This window comes from Salvelinus fontinalis, chromosome 6 (genome assembly GCF_029448725.1).
Source record: "Salvelinus fontinalis isolate EN_2023a chromosome 6, ASM2944872v1, whole genome shotgun sequence".
In the NCBI taxonomy this organism is placed as follows: Eukaryota; Metazoa; Chordata; class Actinopteri; order Salmoniformes; family Salmonidae; genus Salvelinus; species Salvelinus fontinalis.
This window is the reverse complement of record NC_074670.1, coordinates 66,948,311-66,970,199: the sequence shown is the minus strand read 5'-3', so window position 1 is coordinate 66,970,199 and position 21,889 is coordinate 66,948,311.

Genomic DNA, 21,889 nt, shown 5'->3' with positions numbered 1-21,889 from the left:
GAAAGGTAACAGTCAAGAACAGGAGGAAAGGTGACAGTCCAGAACAGGAGGAAAGGTGACCGTCCAGAACAGGAGGAAAGGTAACATTCGAGAACAGGAGGAAAGGTGGCAGTCCTGAACAGGAGGAAAGGTGGCAGTCCTGAACAGGAGGAAAGGTGACATTCCAGAACAGGAGGAAATGTGGCAGTCCTGAACAGGAGGAAAGGTGACAGTCCAGAACAGGAGGAAAGGTGGTAGTCCTGAACAGGAGGAAAGGTGACAGTCCAGAACAGGAGGAAAGGTGGCAGTCCTGAACAGGAGGAAAGGTGACAGTCCAGAACAGGAGGAAAGGTGACAGTCCAGAACAGGAGGAAAGGTGACAGTCCAGAACAGGAGGAAAGGTGACAGTCCAGAACAGGAGGAAAGGTGACAGTCCAGAACAGGAGGAAAGGTGACAGTCCAGAACAGGAGGAAAGGTGACATTCCAGAACAGGAGGAAATGTGGCAGTCCTGAACAGGAGGAAAGGTGACAGTCCAGAACAGGAGGAAATCTGGCAGTCCTGAACAGGAGGAAAGGTGACATTCCAGAACAGGAAGAACAGGAGGAAAGGTGGCAGTCCTGAACAGGAGGAAAGGTGGCAGTCCTGAACAGGAGGAAAGGTGGCAGTCCTGTACAGGAGGAAAGGTAACAGTCAAGAACAGGAGGAAAGGTGACAGTCCAGAACAGGAGGAAAGGTGACCGTCCAGAACAGGAGGAAAGGTAACATTCGAGAACAGGAGGAAAGGTGGCAGTCCTGAACAGGAGGAAAGGTTGCAGTCCTGAACAGGAGGAAAGGTGACATTCCAGAACAGGAGGAAAGGTGGCAGTCCTGAACAGGAGGAAAGGTGACAGTCCAGAACAGGAGGAAAGGTGACAGTCCAGAACAGGAAGAAAGGTGACAGTCCAGAACAGGAGGAAAGGTGGTAGTCCTGAACAGGAGGAAAGGTGACAGTCCAGAACAGGAGGAAAGGTGGCAGTCCTGAACAGGAGGAAAGGTGACAGTCCAGAACAGGAGGAAAGGTGACAGTCCAGAACAGGAGTAAAGGTGACAGTCCAGAACAGGAGGAAAGGTGGCAGTTCAGAACAGGAGGAAAGGTGACAGTCCAGAACAGGAGGAAAGGTGACAGTCCAGAACAGGAGGAAAGGTGACAGTCCAGAACAGGAGGAAAGGTGACAGTCCAGAACAGGAGGAAAGATGACAGTCCATAACAGGAGGAAAGGTGACAGTCCAGAACAGGAGGAAAGGTGGCAGTCCTGAACAGGAGGAAAGGTGACATTCCAGAACAGGAGGAAATGTGGCAGTCCTGAACAGGAGGAAAGGTGACAGTCCAGAACAGGAGGAAATCTGGCAGTCCTGAACAGGAGGAAAGGTGACCGTCCAGAACAGGAGGAAAGGTGACATTCCAGAACAGGAAGAACAGGAGGAAAGGTGGCAGTCCTGAACAGGAGGAAAGGTGGCAGTCCTGAACAGGAGGAAAGGTGACATTCCAGAACAGGAGGAAAGGTGGCAGTCCTGAACAGGAGGAAAGGTGACAGTCCAGAACAGGAGGAAAGGTGACAGTCCAGAACAGGAGGAAAGGTGACATTCCAGAACAGGAGGAAATGTGGCAGTCCTGAACAGGAGGAAAGGTGACAGTCCAGAACAGGAGGAAATCTGGCAGTCCTGAACAGGAGGAAAGGTGACATTCCAGAACAGGAAGAACAGGAGGAAAGGTGGCAGTCCTGAACAGGAGGAAAGGTGGCAGTCCTGAACAGGAGGAAAGGTGGCAGTCCTGAACAGGAGGAAAGGTGGCAGTCCTGTACAGGAGGAAAGGTAACAGTCAAGAACAGGAGGAAAGGTGACAGTCCAGAACAGGAGGAAAGGTGACCGTCCAGAACAGGAGGAAAGGTAACATTCGAGAACAGGAGGAAAGGTGGCAGTCCTGAACAGGAGGAAAGGTTGCAGTCCTGAACAGGAGGAAAGGTGACATTCCAGAACAGGAGGAAAGGTGGCAGTCCTGAACAGGAGGAAAGGTGACAGTCCAGAACAGGAGGAAAGGTGACAGTCCAGAACAGGAAGAAAGGTGACAGTCCAGAACAGGAGGAAAGGTGGTAGTCCTGAACAGGAGGAAAGGTGACAGTCCAGAACAGGAGGAAAGGTGGCAGTCCTGAACAGGAGGAAAGGTGACAGTCCAGAACAGGAGGAAAGGTGACAGTCCAGAACAGGAGTAAAGGTGACAGTCCAGAACAGGAGGAAAGGTGGCAGTTCAGAACAGGAGGAAAGGTGACAGTCCAGAACAGGAGGAAAGGTGACAGTCCAGAACAGGAGGAAAGGTGACAGTCCAGAACAGGAGGAAAGGTGACAGTCCAGAACAGGAGGAAAGATGACAGTCCATAACAGGAGGAAAGGTGACAGTCCAGAACAGGAGGAAAGGTGGCAGTCCTGAACAGGAGGAAAGGTGACATTCCAGAACAGGAGGAAATGTGGCAGTCCTGAACAGGAGGAAAGGTGACAGTCCAGAACAGGAGGAAATCTGGCAGTCCTGAACAGGAGGAAAGGTGACCGTCCAGAACAGGAGGAAAGGTGACATTCCAGAACAGGAAGAACAGGAGGAAAGGTGGCAGTCCTGAACAGGAGGAAAGGTGGCAGTCCTGAACAGGAGGAAAGGTGGCAGTCCTGAACAGGAGGAAAGGTGGCAGTCCTGTACAGGAGGAAAGGTAACAGTCAAGAACAGGAGGAAAGGTGACAGTCCAGAACAGGAGGAAAGGTGACCGTCTCGAACAGGAGGAAAGGTAACATTCGAGAACAGGAGGAAAGGTGGCAGTCCTGAACAGGAGGAAAGGTGGCAGTCCTGAACAGGAGGAAAGGTGACATTCCAGAACAGGAGGAAAGGTGGCAGTCCTGAACAGGAGGAAAGGTGGCCGTCCTGAACGGTAGGAAAGGTGGCGGTCCTGAACAGGAGGAAAGGTGGCGGTCCTGAACAGGAGGAAAGGTGACAGCCCAGAACAGGAGGAAAGGTGACATTCCAGAACAGGAGGAAAGGTGACATTCCAGAACAGGAGGAAAGGTGGCAGTCCTGAACAGGAGGAAAGATGGCAGTCCTGAACAGGAGGAAAGGTGGCAGTCCTGAACAGGAGGAAAGGTGACAGCCCCCAATGCTCCCATGGGTCCATTTTCATTTTTATTATCGAGGCTCAGCAAAATAAACATTTGATTGATTTTCAAAAAGGCGATATGAAAGTGGGAGCCGTTCTTGAAACGGAGTTCCCCACAAATAATATTAGTTATCTTTCTTTTTACAGGTATCCCAAAAAGATAAACAAGTCATTGGGACTTGTTACTGCTGACAGAACTAGATTTTTCCACTAGCTTCTGTGGCTTGTTGAGGTGACAGTAATTCGTCTCATAGATTATACATGGATGAACTACATATTGACACATCCAGCCCAAAGCCGGATATTAAAAAAATACTTAATAGTCAACAAAGTTCCAGAGCATGTCTTTAAATAAAAAAATATGTACGTTTGAGTAGGACTAAATAAACATTTTCTTTCTTATCTCTTTGATTTTGGAAATGACTGTGTTGACGTTGCTAGAATGCTCTGCTAATGGTGCTTGTCAATGCTCTCTGTTTATCAACCCAAACTCTGCAAATTGTTCTGACATGTATAAAGAGTCCGTGACTTCATGCTTTAAGTGTACAACAGTAATAGCTAGCTGCTGAGGAATATAATATGATATCCTGATATAAACTACAATATGATAATGACTTTTAAAGATGAGGTTTAACACTTGAAACGTGACAAAAATAACTTAATGATAGAATTAATACTTGTGGTCACTGGTAAATGTGGATAGCAAAGGGAAGGAAAATTGCACGTGAGGACAAAAATATAAATTATCTGTTGTTATAGTGAGACTCTAATCCCCCGACACAGCGTTGCATTTGCAAGCACACACACACACAGTGAATGTATGGTCTATAGTGTATGTATGGTCTACGCACTTCCGTCCCTCCCCATCTCTCTACTTCCCTCCTCTCCCCCTCTCTCTCTCCCTGCTCTCACCTTTCCCCCTGTCTCACCCTCATCTCACCCTCTCCCCCTCTCTCTCTCTCTCTCTCCCTCCCCCTCGCCCCTCGCTCTCCCCCTCACCTCCTCCCCATCTCTCTACTTCCCTCCTCTCCCCCCTCTCTCTCTCTCCCCCCTCTCACCCTCTCCCCTTCTCCCCCTCTCTCTCCCTCCTCCTCTCCCCTCTCTCTCCCTCCTCTCCCCCTCCTCCTCTTTCCCTAATCTCACCTTCTCCCACTCTCTCTCTCCCTCCTACTCTCCCTCTCTCTCACTCTCTCTCCCTTCTCCTCGCCCTCTCTCTCTCCCTCCTCCTCTCCCCCTCTCTCTCCCCTCCTCACACCTAATCTCCCCCTCTCTCTCCTTCCTCCCCTCACTCTCCCTCCTCCTCTCCCCTTCTCTCCCTCCTCTCCCCCTCTCTCCTCCTCTCCCCTTCGTGCTCTCTCCTCTCCCTCTTCTTCACCTCTCTCTCTTTCTCCCTCATCTCCCTCCTCTAACCCTCTCTCTCCCTTCTCTCCCCTCTCTCTCCCTCCTTCCTTTCCCCCTCTCCCTCCTCTCACCATCTCACTCTCTCCCTCCTTCCTCTCCCCTTCTCTCTTTCCCTCCTCCCCTCTCTCTCCTTCCTTCCCTCCCTCCTTCTTCTAACACCCTGGACCCTTACCAGTTTGAGGAACCAGCTCCCTAGCTGAACTTTAATTGGCTGGACCCTTTTCTCTTGTCTTTTATTTATATATTCCCTCATTCCAGCAAAATGTCAGATCTCACTTCTCATCTTTGGCCCTCTGTCATCTCTCATCTCCCCATGTATTGTGTCTGCCTGGCTCATTTGAATAGCTGTGTTTGGATTGACGCTGAATGTGGATTTCTAATTTGCTTCTACCACAGTAGAGATGGCATGGCACTGAAATGGCCTACAGAATGGGTTATTGCACTGAGAGGCCTACAGGGGACAGGTTGCTGTACTGAGAGGTCTGCAGGGGACAGGTTGCTGTACTGAGAGGTCTACAGGGGACAGGTTGCTGTACTGAGAGGTCTACAGGGGACAGGTTGCTGTACTGAGAGGTCTACAGGGGACAGGTTGCTGTACTGAGAGGACTACAGGGGACAGGTTGCTGTACTGAGATGACTACAGGGGACAGGTTGTCAAACTGGGAGGTCTACAGGGGACAGGTTGTCAAACTGGGAGGTCTGCAGGGGACAGGTTGCTGTACTGAGAGGCCTACAGGGGACAGGTTGCTGTACTGAGAGGACTACAGGGGACAGGTTGCTGTACTGAGAGGTCTACAGGGGACAGGTTGCTGTACTGAGAGGCCTACAGGGGACAGGTTGCTGTACTGAGAGGACTACAGGGGACAGGTTGCTGTACTGAGAGGACTACAGGGGACAGGTTGCTGTACTGAGATGACTACAGGGGACAGGTTGCTGTACTGAGAGGACTACAGGGGACAGGTTGATGTACTGAGAGGCCTACAGGGGACAGGTTGAGAGAGAGAGAGAGAGAGAGAGAGAGAGAGAGAGAGAGAGAGAGAGAGAGTTTGTGCACTAAACGTATACCAAAGCCAGAGATCCCCACCCCCCCTATTCCTCTCTCTGTATTCAAACGGAGTGCTCCTTTCAATGCTTGCTAAGCAAAATGAGCTGAGCCCAACAAGAAAGCAGGAAGTTAAAAACATTCATTTATAGTTACTATCTCTGCCAAGGCGCACTTGACTTGAGTAATGGTCCTGCTTAATCCTGCTCTATGTGTAAATGTGATTATTTAGTTTCACTGCTCTCCATCCCTTTGAGGACAAAGCTGTTTATCTTGATTCAAAACATTCTCCGTCTCTATAGAAAGATATGGGCCCTTATGCTGGGCTGCATGCAAACTTACTGTGTGAATGCTGCTGTTACTCTTTTCTAAAGCAATGTGCTTCTGATGAATTTGCAGGGCCTCACTCATGCCTAAGGAGAGCATGCATGCTTTAAAAAACTAGGTGGTCAGAACCTGGGTTACTCTCATAACTTGTCCATAGACTGCCTACAGGGTAAGGAAAACAATATGTAATTTTGTAATTTAGGTGAACTATCCCTTTAACATTGAGGAGGGAGGCGGCTTTAAAAAGTAAATCACCTGGGATGACCCCTTACGCTTTCCTGCAGGAGTGGGCCATGTTCTCCTGTGAGGGTCAGTGCAGGTGCTGTCTTTTACTCCAGTCAAGCACATCTGGTTCTCACTATAAGTCTTGCAGGTAAAGGTTTTCACTATATCTTGCAGGTAAAGGTTCTCACTATAAGTTTTGCAGGTAAAGGTTCTCACTGTGTCTTGCAGGTAAAGGTTCTCACTATAAGTCTTGCAGGTAAAGGTTCTCACTACAAGTCTTGCAGGTAAAGGTTCCCACTATAAGTCTTGCAGGTAAAGGTTCTCACTGTGTCTTGCAGGTAAAGGTTCTCACTATAAGTCTTCCAGGTAAAGGTTCTCACTGTGTCTTGCAGGTAAAGGTTCTCACTATAAGTCTTGCAGGTAAAGGTTTTCACTATGTCTTGCAGGTAAAGGTTCTCACTATAAGGCCTTGCAGGTAAAGGTTCTCACTATAGGTCTTGCAGGTAAAGGTTCTGACTACAAGTCTTGAAGGTAAAGGTTCTCACTATAAGTCTTGCAGGTAAAGGTTCTCACTACAAGTCTTGAAGGTAAAGGTTCTCACTATAAGTCTTGCAGGTAAAGGTTCTCACTATAAGTCTTGCAGGTAAAGGTTCTCACTATAGGTCTTGCAGGTAAAGGTTCTCACTATAGGTCTTGCAGGTAAAGGTGATTAGGAAAACCAGGTGTGTTATTGTTTGGTAGAAACAAAAGCTTGCACCAGCCCTTGCAGGGTAAGAATACCAACCCACGCTTTGGTTTAATGACTCAACAATGATTAATGCTGTGTCATGTTTTATTTCATATCGCCTAAAGCACAGTCAAAACCCATTAGCCTGTCTCCTTTCCGGCGTCCGGCGTTCTATTTGTGGGTCAGACATGTTCACAGGGAATGTAGACGGGAGACGAGAGGGCCGTCGAGTGAGCTGCCTTCCAGGCACTGGAGCCACTGACGAGCGAACACAGTCGCTTAACGAGAGCACTTTGCAATCAGACTGACAACCGCAGCAGTGACTGAGATAGTCAATTAGGCGGGTCCTGGGGTTGTCACAATACCTGCACTCAGCGTGCCATGGCAGGGGTGTTAAGAGTCAAAAGACGGCGCTGTCATCTCACAAATGTAACCTTGGGGTCAACTCAGTGGGGGAAGCAAAGGTTAGCTGACTGAGCCTCTGTGTGATCGTTCAGATTCTGATGCCATACTGGCTTCTGTTCTCTCTCCGGCGCACTCTCTCTATCTCTCTCATGTCTCTTCGTGGCGATGTGGCATCACAACCCTATATAAAGGTTGCCTTCGCTGCACGGTGAATCATATATAGGCCTGCTTGATAGCTCAACCTACTGCTCTCTGCCCTCCTCCCTTTCCATATTTCTCTACCTTACTGTTCCCTTTGTCCTTTAAGACTTATTTCAGATTATTTTAAAGCAATACCACAACTGTTGAAGGCTGTGTTTTAAACACTTGCTTAGTTGCAAGCACTGTGTCTGATAAGGTTTACAAATGCATTCAATCTTTTCAGAAAATGATTGGAGGTAAAACAAAACAAAATTGTCCAAGCAGGACAGTAAACAGTATTTTTTCATATATCATATATATATTTCAGTCTGCTCTCAAGTATAACAGATCAGCTTTGATATTGTTCAATTCAGCACCACGGACAGCTACATCCGAGGTTACATTGAGTTTAGTTCCATGGACAGCAACCTATGACTCGCGAGGGGAGAGGAGATGACTATGAGGTGAAGTGAAGCCTGCAACAAGTTTGCTTTACCATGAGCTGCCAGTCATCCACTTTGCACCCGATATATGTGAGACTCAAACAATTCAGTCAATGACAGACAGACAGCACAAGGTAAATCCGCTCATCGTTAGCATATACAGTAAGAAGCTCCATTTTCCACTTTTGCTAGTGTTGCAATGAGATGTTATGGAACCAGAATATTTCATAGTTATAACGCCTCATCCTAGATAACCTCATGGAAAACACCTGTAGATCACATGGTGAGCTCGCAGTAGGCCTTCCCACTCCCACAGTCCAGCATGCAGATATCAGAGCTCGCAGTAGCCTTCCCACTCCCACAGTTCCAACATGCAGAAATCAGAGCTCAGTAGGCATTCCCACTCCCACAGTTCCAACATGCAGAAATCAGAGCTCACAGTAGGCCTTCCCACTCCCACAGTTCCAACATGCAGAAATCAGAGCTCACAGTAGGCCTTCCCACTCCCACAGTTCCAACATGCAGAAATCAGAGCTCACAGTAGGCCTTCCAACTCCCACAGTTCCAACATGCAGAAATCAGAGCTCACAGTAGGCCTTCCCACTCCCACAGTCCAGCATGCAGATATCAGAGCTCGCAGTAGGCCTTCCCACTCCCACAGTCCAGCATGCAGAAATCAGAGCTCGCAGTAGGCCTTCCCACTCTCACAGTACAGCATGCAGATATCAGAGCTCGCAGTAGGCCTTCCCACTCCCACAGTCCAGCATGCAGATATCAGAGCTCGCAGTAGGCCTTCCCACTCCCACAGTCCAGCATGCAGATATCAGAGCTCGCAGTAGGCCTTCCCACTCCCACAGTACAGCATGCAGATATCAAAGCTCGCAGTAGGCCTTCCCACTCCCACAGTACAGCATGCAGATATCAGAGCTCGCAGTAGGCCTTCCCACTCCCACAGTACAGCATGCAGATATCAGAGCTCGCAGTAGGCCTTCCCACTCCAACAGTACAGCATGCAGATATCAGAGCTCGCAGTAGGTCTTCCCACTCGCACAGTACAGCATGCAGATATCAGAGCTCGCAGTAGGCCTTCCCACTCCCACAGTACAGCATGCAGAAATGATGTAGTTGTTTTGTATCACCCCAAAGAGCAGTCACCTGAAAGGGAGCGAGCAGACTACTCGGTGCAGTGGGTTTGTTTTGTATCACCCCAAAGAGCAGTCACCTGAAAGGGAGCGAGCGGACTACTCGGTGCAGTGGGTTTGTTTTGTATCACCCCAAAGAGCAGTCACCTGAAAGGGAGCGAGCAGACTACTCGGTGCAGTGGGTTTGTTTTGTATCACCCCAAAGAGCAGTCACCTGAAAGGGAGCGAGCGGACTACTCGGTGCAGTGGGTTTGTTTTGTATCACCCCAAAGAGCAGTCACCTGAAAGGGAGCGAGCAGACTACTCGGTGCAGTGGGTTTGTTTTGTATCACCCCAAAGAGCAGTCACCTGAAAGGGAGCGAGCAGACTACTCGGTGCAGTGGGTTTGTTTTGTATCACCCCAAAGAGCAGTCACCTGAAAGGGAGCGAGCAGACTACTCGGTGCAGTGGAGTTGTTTTGTATCACCCCAAAGAGCAGTCACCTGAAAAGGAGCGAGCAGACTACTCGGTGCAGTGGGTTTGTTTTGTATCACCCCAAAGAGCAGTCACCTGAAAGGAAGCGAGCAGACTACTCGGTGCAGTGGAGTTGTTTTGTATCACCCCAAAGAGCAGTCACCTGAAAGGGAGCGAGCAGACTACTCGGTGCAGTGGGTTTGTTTTGTATCACCCCAAAGAGCAGTCACCTGAAAGGGAGCGAGCAGACTACTCGGTGCAGTGGAGTTGTTTTGTATCACCCCAAAGAGCAGTCACCTGAAAGGGAGCGAGCAGACTACTCGGTGCAGTGGAGTTGTTTTGTATCACCCCAAAGAGCAGTCACCTGAAAGGGAGCGAGCAGACTACTCGGTGCAGTGGGGTTGTTTTGTATCACCCCAAAGAGCAGTCACCTGAAAGGGAGCGAGCAGACTACTCGGTGCAGTGGAGTTGTTTTGTATCACCCCAAAGAGCAGTCACCTGAAAGGGAGCGAGCAGACTACTCGGTGCAGTGGAGTTGTTTTGTATCACCCCAAAGAGCAGTCACCTGAAAGGGAGCGAGCAGACTACTCGGTGCAGTGGGTTTGTTTTGTATCACCCCAAAGAGCAGTCACCTGAAAGGGAGCGAGCAGACTACTCGGTGCAGTGGGTTTGTTTTGTATCACCCCAAAGAGCAGTCACCTGAAAGGAAGCGAGCAGACTACTCGGTGCAGTGGAGTTGTTTTGTATCACCCCAAAGAGCAGTCACCTGAAAGGGAGCGAGCAGACTACTCGGTGCAGTGGGTTTGTTTTGTATCACCCCAAAGAGCAGTCACCTGAAAGGGAGCGAGCAGACTACTCGGTGCAGTGGAGTTGTTTTGTATCACCCCAAAGAGCAGTCACCTGAAAGGGAGCGAGCAGACTACTCGGTGCAGTGGAGTTGTTTTGTATCACCCCAAAGAGCAGTCACCTGAAAGGGAGCGAGCAGACTACTCGGTGCAGTGGGGTTGTTTTGTATCACCCCAAAGAGCAGTCACCTGAAAGGGAGCGAGCAGACTACTCGGTGCAGTGGAGTTGTTTTGTATCACCCCAAAGAGCAGTCACCTGAAAGGGAGCGAGCAGACTACTCGGTGCAGTGGAGTTGTTTTGTATCACCCCAAAGAGCAGTCACCTGAAAGGGAGCGAGCAGACTACTCGGTGCAGTGGGTTTGTTTTGTATCACCCCAAAGAGCAGTCACCTGAAAGGGAGCGAGCAGACTACTCGGTGCAGTGGGTTTGTTTTGTATCACCCCAAAGAGCAGTCACCTGAAAGGGAGCGAGCAGACTACTCGGTGCAGTGGGTTTGTTTTCTTCTTTTCCATGGAATGTTAACTTATTTACCAGCATGTTTCCATTAGCGGCAATGTCTTACAGATCCTTGCGCAGGTTCTGCTTCTTCCTTTTTCAGTTCTTCTGCTCCGGTGCTGGGCAGTTTGTTTGGAGAGCTGTGTTGCATCATAGCAGCTCGTTTGCCATTTAGATCGTCCGTCATTAGGAGTTTGCATTTTGTTTTCCTCTCACTTTGTTCGGATTGATTGAGCCTTTGTGCAACCATGTGACTGGCATGTGTTAAGTAAGCCTTGATCCCTTTGACTTAACACAGAGGGGATAGACATGATGATGGTTGGCCATTTGCATTTGAAATGACAGACTGTCCGATATGCAGTGTTTGTGGTTTGGTGAAGCAGATGGGTTACCGTAGCCTTTACTCGTGCATGTGGAAGAGGCAGTTACACAAATCAATGTCTTCTGCAGTCAATGGATGTGATTCTGTTCCCCACGACTGTTTTCCTTAATGAGTTGACATGAACACCACCTCTGTGCCGTCTAAATAAGTGGCAGCATTCTGTATCTAAGATATGCTTGCAGCTCCCTTCTAAGTTGCAGGACTGAATCATTTTTTACAAATTATCTCACTAATGGTCTAGCATTCCTTTTGTCATGTCCATATCACTGCAAGGAACAGTATCTCAAAGACATTTAGCTGATAATGAGAAATACCAATGGGATAGAAAGATATGATCTTGCGTGTTTGTGAATAATGTTTAATGTACTATCATCCAACAAGGTAATATAATGTATATGCCTTGACCTGAAATAGACAGGCGACCAATCTGTCATTCAGTCAATCAATTAACATCAGTCAGGCTATTACACAAGGCTTTCAGAACCCTTGTGGGACTTTGTGACGTTACTTTTAAAACAACCTCTGTGTAACCAAATGTTGCTCACATACAGAGTTATCAGGGGAACTGTAACATTTCAGTTAGTCTGAGTGGCGCAATTATTACCATTTCTCGACTTGCTCTTTCCTTAATTGTGTTTTAAGCATTAATTATCTCGAAAACAATCAACTTCAATCATTCCCTTTTTGTGCCGAGAATTAGATTTTTTTTGCCCTTTTTGATGATTGCCTAATTATTCCCTTTCATTCTCTTGCATATCTAATTCTCCAACTCCTTTGTCTTCTGTTGTAGAGCAGCTCTGTGACGTGTCTGTCAAAACCACACAATGGGAGAGGTCTAGTAGTTAGTAGCAGGGCTGTTGTATTTTATTAGACAAGGTAAAGCTTCTGTTGTTACCCCTAACTACAATTGTGTTGTTTTCCCTTTGCTGTGCTCAACCTTCTCCATCTCTGTCTCTCTCATGAAGTTGAACATGCTGCTACTTAATTCCTCTGACATAAAAAAGCGCTTTACCCAACTCTTTCAACGTGCTCTGTGCGCCTGATTATTCTGAGTGGAGAGAAACGAGGGCTCAAGTTGTCATATGGATGAATGAGCAGATCCCACCTTTAATTCTGTGCCATGGATATTTGCATGAGACTTTGTCCAATTATTTCTCCTAGCAACATGAACACTGTTAGCGTCACACATGGATGCATGGCGAGAGGGTGTCAGATTTCTCTCTCTCTCTCTCTCTCTCTCTCTCTCTCTCTCTCTCTCTCTCTCTCTCTCTCTCTCTCTCTCTCTCTCTCTCTCTCTCTCTCTCTCTCTCTCTCTCTCTCTCTCTCTCTCTCTCTCTCTCTCTCTCTCTCTCTCTCTCTCTCTCTCTCTCTCTCTCTCTCTCTCTCTCTCTCTCTCTCTCTCTCTCTCTCTCTCTCTCTCTCTGTCTCGCTCCTTCTCTCTCTATTGCTCCTTCTCCCGCTGGATTGGGTAAAGACCTGTTTGTTTACAGAGCCATCGGCAGGGGCAACAGGTCTTTACGTCCCTGGAGTCCTGAGCTATATTCAAGGTCAACTTAAAAATAATTATGTTTAAGGTTTCCTCTTATATCATCAGTCATGTAAGACTTTGTGATGTAGGCCTAGCTATATTATGTACAGGATCTAACACTTCATTCCATTGAGACAATGAAGTCAAATTGCAAATATCACTTAAATGATTTGCCCCAAAACAGTGATGAAAAAAAATCACAGTTTAATAAAGGTAAAAAGGTCATTCGTCTTTAATGAGAAGAGAGACATGACAGATTTGAATCTTTTCACCTCCTTCCATCTGCTTGGCTTTATTGAAGGGTTACAAATATGGTGCCGGAGGCGCATCATTTCACCGGCACGTGAACTTGTACAACCTGGCTTTTCACACCTAGTTTGTACTGCTGTTAGGTGCTCATATTTGACACCTTTAAATGGGGAGGCATTAGGGATCATTAACCAGAGAAAAGACCATAAAAACCCCTAATTTTACCTTTTCAAAATCCTCTGGTGACTCAGTCTTGTTTAAGGTTAAAAGACATGGAAAAGTAAAGGAGAAACACCAATGGGGTTACCTCGTCCATTGGTTATGGGGTTACCTCATCTGTTGGTCATGGGGTTACCTCGTCCGTTGGTCATGGGGTTACCTCATCCGTTGGTCATGGGGTTACCTCATCCGTTGGTCATGGGGTTACCTCGTCCGTTGGTCATGGGATTACCTCGTCCGTTGGTCATGGGGTTACCTCATCTGTTGGTCATGGGGTTACCTCGTCCGCAGGGAGCAGATAGATCATGGCTATTTGTACAGTCCATATTTCTCATGTGGTCTCTAGTGGCATGACTAAGTGTGTGGTATATTGATCATACAGTTTAATTATAGAAAATAATTACAATTTTCACAGAAGCATGGGCCAAATGATCCAGCATACCTTTTCACTGTAAAGCCCCAGGCTCTTCGGTCGGCTCTTGACATGTCCAGTTACTTAGCAACTGTCACCAAGAGGCATGGGGTTGCGCAGAAAGCATGCAAGACAGTGGCCAACACTATACTACTGCCAGTGCTACTACCACTTACGATTGCTGTGGAACTTTGCCTCTGGGGAAGGTAACAGTGATTTGAGGAAATGACAAGAGTTTGCAACGCTGTCATCAAGGCAAAGGGTGTCTACTTTGAAGAATCTCAAATCTAAAATATATTTAGATTTGTTTAACACTCTTTTGGTTACTACATGATTCTGCATGTGTAATTTCATAGTTTTGATGTCTTCACTATTATTATACAATGTAGAAAATAGTCCAAATAAAGAGAAACCCTGGAATATGTAAGTGTGTCAGACTTTTGACTGGTACTGTATGTTTTCACCTATGTGTATATTTTTTCATTGGACATGGTTTTAGTTATTACAATGTGAAGGATTACAATTTTCACTCTTGTAATTACATTAACTCCTTTGAGGCTTGGTCTGTAAAAATGATTGGCTTCTAATATTGACCCAAATGCACTTAATCAACTACTGCAGATTCCTTTAGCAGTCTAATCACACTTGCAATTAAAAATGTATTACCTCTCACTGCTATTCTTAGACTGCTGAAACAGTGGTCATTGGGCTGGCCTATTAGCTTGACGTAGAGTACTATGCCTCCACACTGCAACAGTGGTCACTGGGCTGGCCCATTAACTTGATGAGGAGTACTATACCTCCACACTGAAACAGTGGTCACTGGGCTGGCCCATTAACTTGATGAGGAGTACTATACCTCCACACTGAAACAGTGGTCACTAGGCTGGCCCATTAACTTGATGAGGAGTACTATACCTCCACACTGAAACAGTGGTCACTGGGCTGGCCCATTAACTTGATGAGGAGTACTATACCTCCACACTGAAACAGTGGTCACTGGGCTGGCCCATTAACTTGATGAGGAGTACTATACCTCCACACTGAAACAGTGGTCACTGGGCTGGCCCATTAACTTGATGAGGAGTACTATACCTCCACACTGAAACAGTGGTCACTGGGCTGGCCCATTAACTTGATGAGGAGTACTATACCTCGACACTGAAACAGTTATCGTCAGTGGGCTGGCCCATTACCTTGATGAGGAGTAATATACCTCCACATTGAAAACAGTGGTTACTGGGCTGGCCCATTAACTTGATGATGAGTACTATACCTCCACATTGAAAACAGTGGTTACTGGGCTGGCCCATTAAGCAACTCCAGTGTATATTTGACCTTGTGTTTTAGGTTATTGTCCTGCTGAAGGGTGAATTTGTCACTCAGTGTCTGTTGGAAAGCAGACTGAACCAGGAGTTTGCCTGTGCTTAGCGCTTTTCCGTAATTATATACATTTTTTAACTCCCTAGTCAGTCATTGGCAGGTAGCCTAGTGGTTAGAGCGTTGGACTAGTAACCGAAAGGTTGCAAGATCAAATCCCCGAGCTGATAAGGTACAAATCTGTCTTAAGTTAACCCACTCTTCCTAGGCCGTCATTGAAAATAAGAATTTGTTCTTAACTGATTTGCTAGTTAAATAAATGTTAAGATTTTTTTTTTTTTACATAACATGATGCCTTAAGCCTCATTGTGAAATCTCTGAGTGTGTAACGTGTGCTCCCTCTCCGGTCACCAGGCTGTTTGTTATGGTAAACCTCCCAGGTCTTTGTGGTTGAATCTGTGTTTGAAATTCACTGCTCGACTCCGGGACCTCACATATAATTCTATGTGTGGGTTACAGAGATGAGGTAGTCATTCAAAAATTATGTTAAACTTAATTATTGCACACAGAGTCCGTGCAACTTATTATGTGACTTGTTAAGCACATTTTTACTCCTGAACTTCTCTAGGCTTGCCATAACAAAGGGGTTAAATACTTTTTTATAAATTGACATTTCAGTTTTTCATTTGAACATTTCTAAAAACATAGATCCACTTTAACATTATGGGGTATTGTGTGTAGGCCAGTGTCCAAAAAATCTACATTTATTCCATTTTAAATTCATGCTGTAACACAACAAAATGTGAAAAAATTCAAGGGATGTGAATACTCTCTGAAGGCAGTGTACTAATGGCAAGCATAGATGGGCTTATAAACAACCAAAATTAAGATAAAGATAATGCACTGTTTAAGCCAGGAATATACAGCACATTAAAGCTGCACAAATTGGCTACTATAACAAGGGCAATCCGTGCCACAGTGGAGCCAGGATTCGAACCCAAGCCACAATATACTCTGCATATCACTGCCAACAGTACTTGGTGTCAATAATTTAGGTCTCAATAAAGCAGTAACGATGCTAACTTCACGATCTGCTACATCAGCACCAACACCCAAGCCAACTCCTTTCCCCTTTTTGTCACTTTTTGCTGAAGGACATTTGAAAATTGTAGATTATGCAGATTCAGTGACGTCAGAACCCCCTTTCCCCAGCACTCTGCTGCCCCTTAGCCTGCCTTCCTCCTAACACATGTTGCCTCCACCATCATCTCTCAAATGTCTCCATCTAAGCATCGTTTCCAAGACTATGGTGGATGAATAGGCAATGAGTTTTCTGAGCGGGGGTGGTTGATTTCAGTAGTACAGAGACCCATCTACACATTTCATCAGCCTAACAATCTCAAACTCCCTCTCTGGCTATACTGTATTGTCTTCACTAATGTACTTTTTTTTAAACCCACCATCACCTGCTTCCACTTTTTACCTCTAAATTCATTCGGATGGAATTTTCATGTTCTCAGTTTCCTTACAAGGATGCGAACAGCAGATCACAGGAAATGATTCACTCTCTTTCTGTCCAGATGAGACAGAAAGACGTGGATGAACTAGGGAGCGAAAGAAAGGAGCAGGAAGAAGTGGATGAACTGGGGAGTGAACGAAAGGACTGAGTTGTGTGAAAAACATTATAGCACACAACATGAAACACAGTGCGTGTGTCTGCAAATGACAACTGAAATGAATTTATAAATACATTCTCTTCATGGATGAAATAACTCAAACTTTTCTTCTTTCTTCTTCATTTCCCTTTTCTTTGGAACCTGCCGCTAGGCTGACATGATTATTTTATGTAATGACTTTCTTTGGAGTTGATTTGCGCTGGTGATTGAGCTTCACTTCCTCCAGACCTTATTTTATTCTCACAGCATTCTCACTCACCCTAATGGTTGCACTGACGCTTTGCTGCCGACTACTTGGGTTTCTCTTTTCCAGCAGTTTTGTAAATGATTCGAACCGGTTCTATTTGATAAAAAAATCAAATGTGATCCAGTGCCATTGATTTGTATACTAAGCATTACAGGGAACAGTACACACAAGTCCACTGTCCATGCCCATAGGACACAGAGTCTGTTTTCTCTGTCTTTGATTTTTTTTTAAAGATAAATCCTGTCAAACATTAGAGATGGAGTATAACATTGTGTCCTCGATATGATCTCAACAATTAAAATATATTTTTGTAACTTGGCTTTAAGAAAATGGACCAGTGTTAAGTCACTATCAGCTGAATGCTTCAGTACAGTTATTCTCTTTGTGGCAAACCAGGAGCTGTAAGACACTTCAGGTTCTGCACAATGCACCTATTGTACTCTGAACAAATTCTCTTTCACACCCAGGGCTTGTTCGAGAACAGACAGGTGATCCGTCACGTCATGCGGGAGGTTGGGGGGGGGGGGGTTGTTCTATAGTTCAGGGGGCCTATAAGCTTGGAGACAGGCTGGCCAATGTCCAGAGAGTGGGGGAGGGGCAAGGGCATGGAGGAAGCCCAATGTGAGAGAACCCTTTTAGCACAGGACGAATAAATAGAACACGCCAGGGGTAACCCGTGGCAACGAGGACTTTTCGGAGAGGACTTTGGAGTGTTTCCAGGTATCCAAGGACACTTTGAGACACGAGGGGTAAAGTCACTGCTAGATGTCCTGTTTTTTATCCAAGGTAGAGCAAAAAGATGAAACACACTGTCACATACCATTTGATCAGGATAGGATAGAGTTATAACAGTGTAAGAGGGGACTGTGTCTGTCCCAGATGGATTCAGTTAATGTGGTACATTATGTGATGTGATAAATCCCATATCACTTCCTGACTCGAGTGTTAGGGTGTTCCGGTGTTCTCCCACTAACATACATTCTTATGGGGGTTGAATGGAAGAGATTAGTTAGCACTGTAACTTCTGTCATGCAAACTCCCCAGCTTTGACTATTTACCACCTGTCCTTCGTGTCTCAGAGATGTAGGCAAGAAATAGGAGAGAAGCTAACATGATTGGAAACTTGCTTGGATGTTTCGCAGACGGAATGCAATTATGATTCTGTGACAAGAGGGGCGAAAGGAAATCGTCGGCGGAGCTATTCTCTGACAGTGAAGAGCATTGTGGGAATTAGCCGGCATTGCGTATTAAACATTTAGAAGGTGTTGATTGCCAGGATCATATTAGGGTCGAGGCTGTAGATTTGTTGTCATGGAGATAAATGTGACACCGCAAACACAGTAGTCGTTGAAGTGTCTGAAGTTCATTGACTGCAGGAAGAGGTTAACTCGAGCCAAATATTCACATGAAACGTCCCTGGGGAACAGAGACCCAATTAACAAATCTCATTAATTACGAGACTATCACAACTGATTACAAGATGGCCGTCTGCTCCTGGCACAATGTGGCCTGTATTTTCTGCTTCACGGAAGCAAGTAAAAAAATGACTGCCATGCAGAATTATGCAATGGATGAGTGGGTTCGCTAATACAAGTATGGTAAGATATAGAAAACCTTCCCTCCTGTCTGCAGACAGAGCTTAGGTGAGAATTGTGAAGTTAGCAGGTACTGCAACGGGAACCTGGCTTGTGGCTATATGCTCAGACGCTTGGTTTCTGTCACTGCTGTAATGAATATTTGTTCTGTCGGGCTATGAACTTAATAAAGTATGTGTTCCCTTTTCCTATTGACGTTGCCTTGTGTTGTACTGTATCATATCGACATGTAATTGAGTGAGGCAGGGAAGATAGAAGTCATTTTTTTTGAAAATGTTACCTCTGGACACAGTTGTTTTGTCCATAACAAATGCATCAATCATATTGCACAGTAGGGCATCACGTTGAACCAAAGTCTACAGTTGTTATTTCAACCTTCCTCTCATGTTTTTCCTGTTTGTGATTCTCCACCTGACTATCCCCTGTCCCTCCACTGAAGCATGACAAGTTGATGACTGTGATTCAATTGAAGTCCCAGCAGGTTGAAATCGTTACATTTAAAGCACACCGGAAACTAATGTTATGATTTGAAGGCAACCATTTGTTTGGTAGGGGGGGCTTTTTTGAAGGCCGAAATGGCAAAAAAAATGTGATATGTACGTATTGTGTAAAAGAAAAAGAGGAACATCATGAAATGACTTCAGAAGTCCAAACAGTGAGCAGAAGTCTAACCATGAAAAAACATATTGCATCTAATGCAATTTAGCTTATTGCTCTGATTAGATCTAACTACATTAAAATTGCAAGAACAACATTACTTGCAGAATGCACCGACTGTAGGTCTTGGTGATGAATGAACATTGTAACGATTCAGTTGTTTTCCACCCCTCCTCATTTCACTCTACAGAACGATGGTGTTGTCCTCCTGTATATTAGTCCAACTGTTGAAAAACAATAAACAAACTGTAATGCATTGTTTGATTTAGCAGATTGGACATTTGCATGTTTCACACACCAGAGTACAATGAACACTGTAGATATTGGCAGGCACAGAGTGGAGGTATAGTACTCCTCATCAAGGTAATGGGCCAGCCCACTGACGACCACTGTTTCAGTGTGGAGGTATAGTACTCCTCATCAAGTTAATGGGCCAGCCTAGTGACCACTGTTTCAATGTGGAGGTATAGTACTCATCATCAAGTTAATGGGCCAGCCCACTGACGACCACTGTTTCAGTGTGGAGGTATAGTACTCCTCATCAAGGTAATGGGCCAGCCCACTGACGACCACTGTTTCAGTGTGGAGGTATAGTACTCCTCATCAAGTTAATGGGCCAGCCCAGTGACCACTGTTTCAGTGTGGAGGTATAGTACTCCTCATCAAGTTAATGGGCCAGCCCACTGACGACCACTGTTTCAGTGTGGAGGTATAGTACTCCTCATCAAGGTAATGGGCCAGCCCAGTGACCACTGTTTCAGTGTGGAGGTATAGTACTCCTCATCAAGTTAATGGGCCAGCCCAGTGACCACTGTTTCAATGTGGAGGTATAGTACTCCTCATCAAGTTAATGGGCCAGCCCACTGACGACCACTGTTTCAGTGTGGAGGTATAGTACTCCTCATCAAGTTAATGGGCCAGCCCACTGACGACCACAATTTCAGTGTGGAGGTATAGTACTCCTCATAAAGTTAATGGGCCAGCCCAGTGACGACCACTGTTTCAGTGTGGAGGTATAGTACTCCTCATAAAGTTAATGGGCCAGCCCAGTGACCACTGTTTCAGTGTGGAGGTATAGTACTCCTCATCAAGTTAATGGGCCAGCCCAGTGACCACTGTTTCAGTGTGGAGGTATAGTACTCCTCATCAAGTTAATGGGCCAGCCCAGTGACCACTGTTTCAGTGTGGAGGTATAGTACTCCTCATCAAGTTAATGGGCCAGCCCACTGACGACCACTGTTTCAGTGTGGAGGTATAGTACTCCTCATCAAGTTAATGGGCCAGCCCAGTGACCACTGTTTCAGTGTGGAGGTATAGTACTCCTCATCAAGTTAATGGGCCAGCCCACTGACGACCACTGTTTCAGTGTGGAGGTATAGTACTCCTCATCAAGTTAATGGGCCAGCCCAGTGACCACTGTTTCAGTGTGGAGGTATAGTACTCCTCATCAAGTTAATGGGCCAGCCTAGTGACCACTGTTTCAATGTGGAGGTATAGTACTCCTCATCAAGTTAATGGGCCAGCCCACTGACGACCACTGTTTCAGTGTGGAGGTATAGTACTCCTCATAAAGTTAATGGGCCAGCCCAGTGACCACTGTTTCAGTGTGGAGGTATAGTACTCCTCATAAAGTTCATGGGCCAGCCTAGTGACCACTGTTTCAGTGTGGAGGTATAGTACTCCTCATAAAGTTCATGGGCCAGCCCACTGACGATAACTGTTTCAGTGTGGAGGTATAGTACTCCTCATCAAGTTAATGGGCCAGCCCAGTGACCACTGTTTCAGTGTGGAGGTATAGTACTCCTCATCAAGGTAATGGGCCAGCCCACTGACGACCACTGTTTCAGTGTGGAGGTATAGTACTCCTCATCAAGTTAATGGGCCAGCCCAGTGACCACTGTTTCAGTGTGGAGGTATAGTAACTCTCATCAAGGTAATGGGCCAGCCCACTGACGATAACTGTTTCAGTGTGGAGGTATAGTACTCCTCATCAAGGTAATGGGCCAGCCCACTGACGACCACTGTTTCAGTGTGGAGGTATAGTACTCCTCATCAAGTTAATGGGCCAGCCCAGTGACCACTGTTTCAGTGTGGAGGTATAGTAACTCTCATCAAGGTAATGGGCCAGCCCACTGACGATAACTGTTTCAGTGTGGAGGTATAGTACTCCTCATCAAGTTAATGGGCCAGCCCACTGACAACCACTGTTTCAGTGTGGAGGTATAGTACTCCTCATCAAGGTAATGGGCCAGCCTAGTGACCACTGTTTCAGTGTGGAGGTATAGTACTCCTCATCAAGGTAATGGGCCAGCCCACTGACAACCACTGTTTCAGTGTGGAGGTATAGTACTCCTCATCAAGTTAATGGGCCAGCCTAGTGACCACTGTTTCAGTGTGGAGGTATAGTACTCCTCATCAAGGTAATGGGCCAGCCCACTGACAACCACTGTTTCAGTGTGGAGGTATAGTGCTCCTCATCAAGTTAATGGGCCAGCCCACTGACGATAACTGTTTCAGTGTGGAGGTATAGTACTCCTCATAAAGTTAATGGGCCAGCCCACTGACGATAACTGTTTCAGTGTGGAGGTATAGTACTCCTCATCAAGGTAATGGGCCAGCCCAGTGACCACTGTTTCAGTGTGGAGGTATAGTACTCCTCATCAAGGTAATGGGCCAGCCCACTGACGACCACTGTTTCAATGTGGAGGTATAGTACTCCTCATAAAGTTAATGGGCCAGCCCAGTGACCACTGTTTCAGTGTGG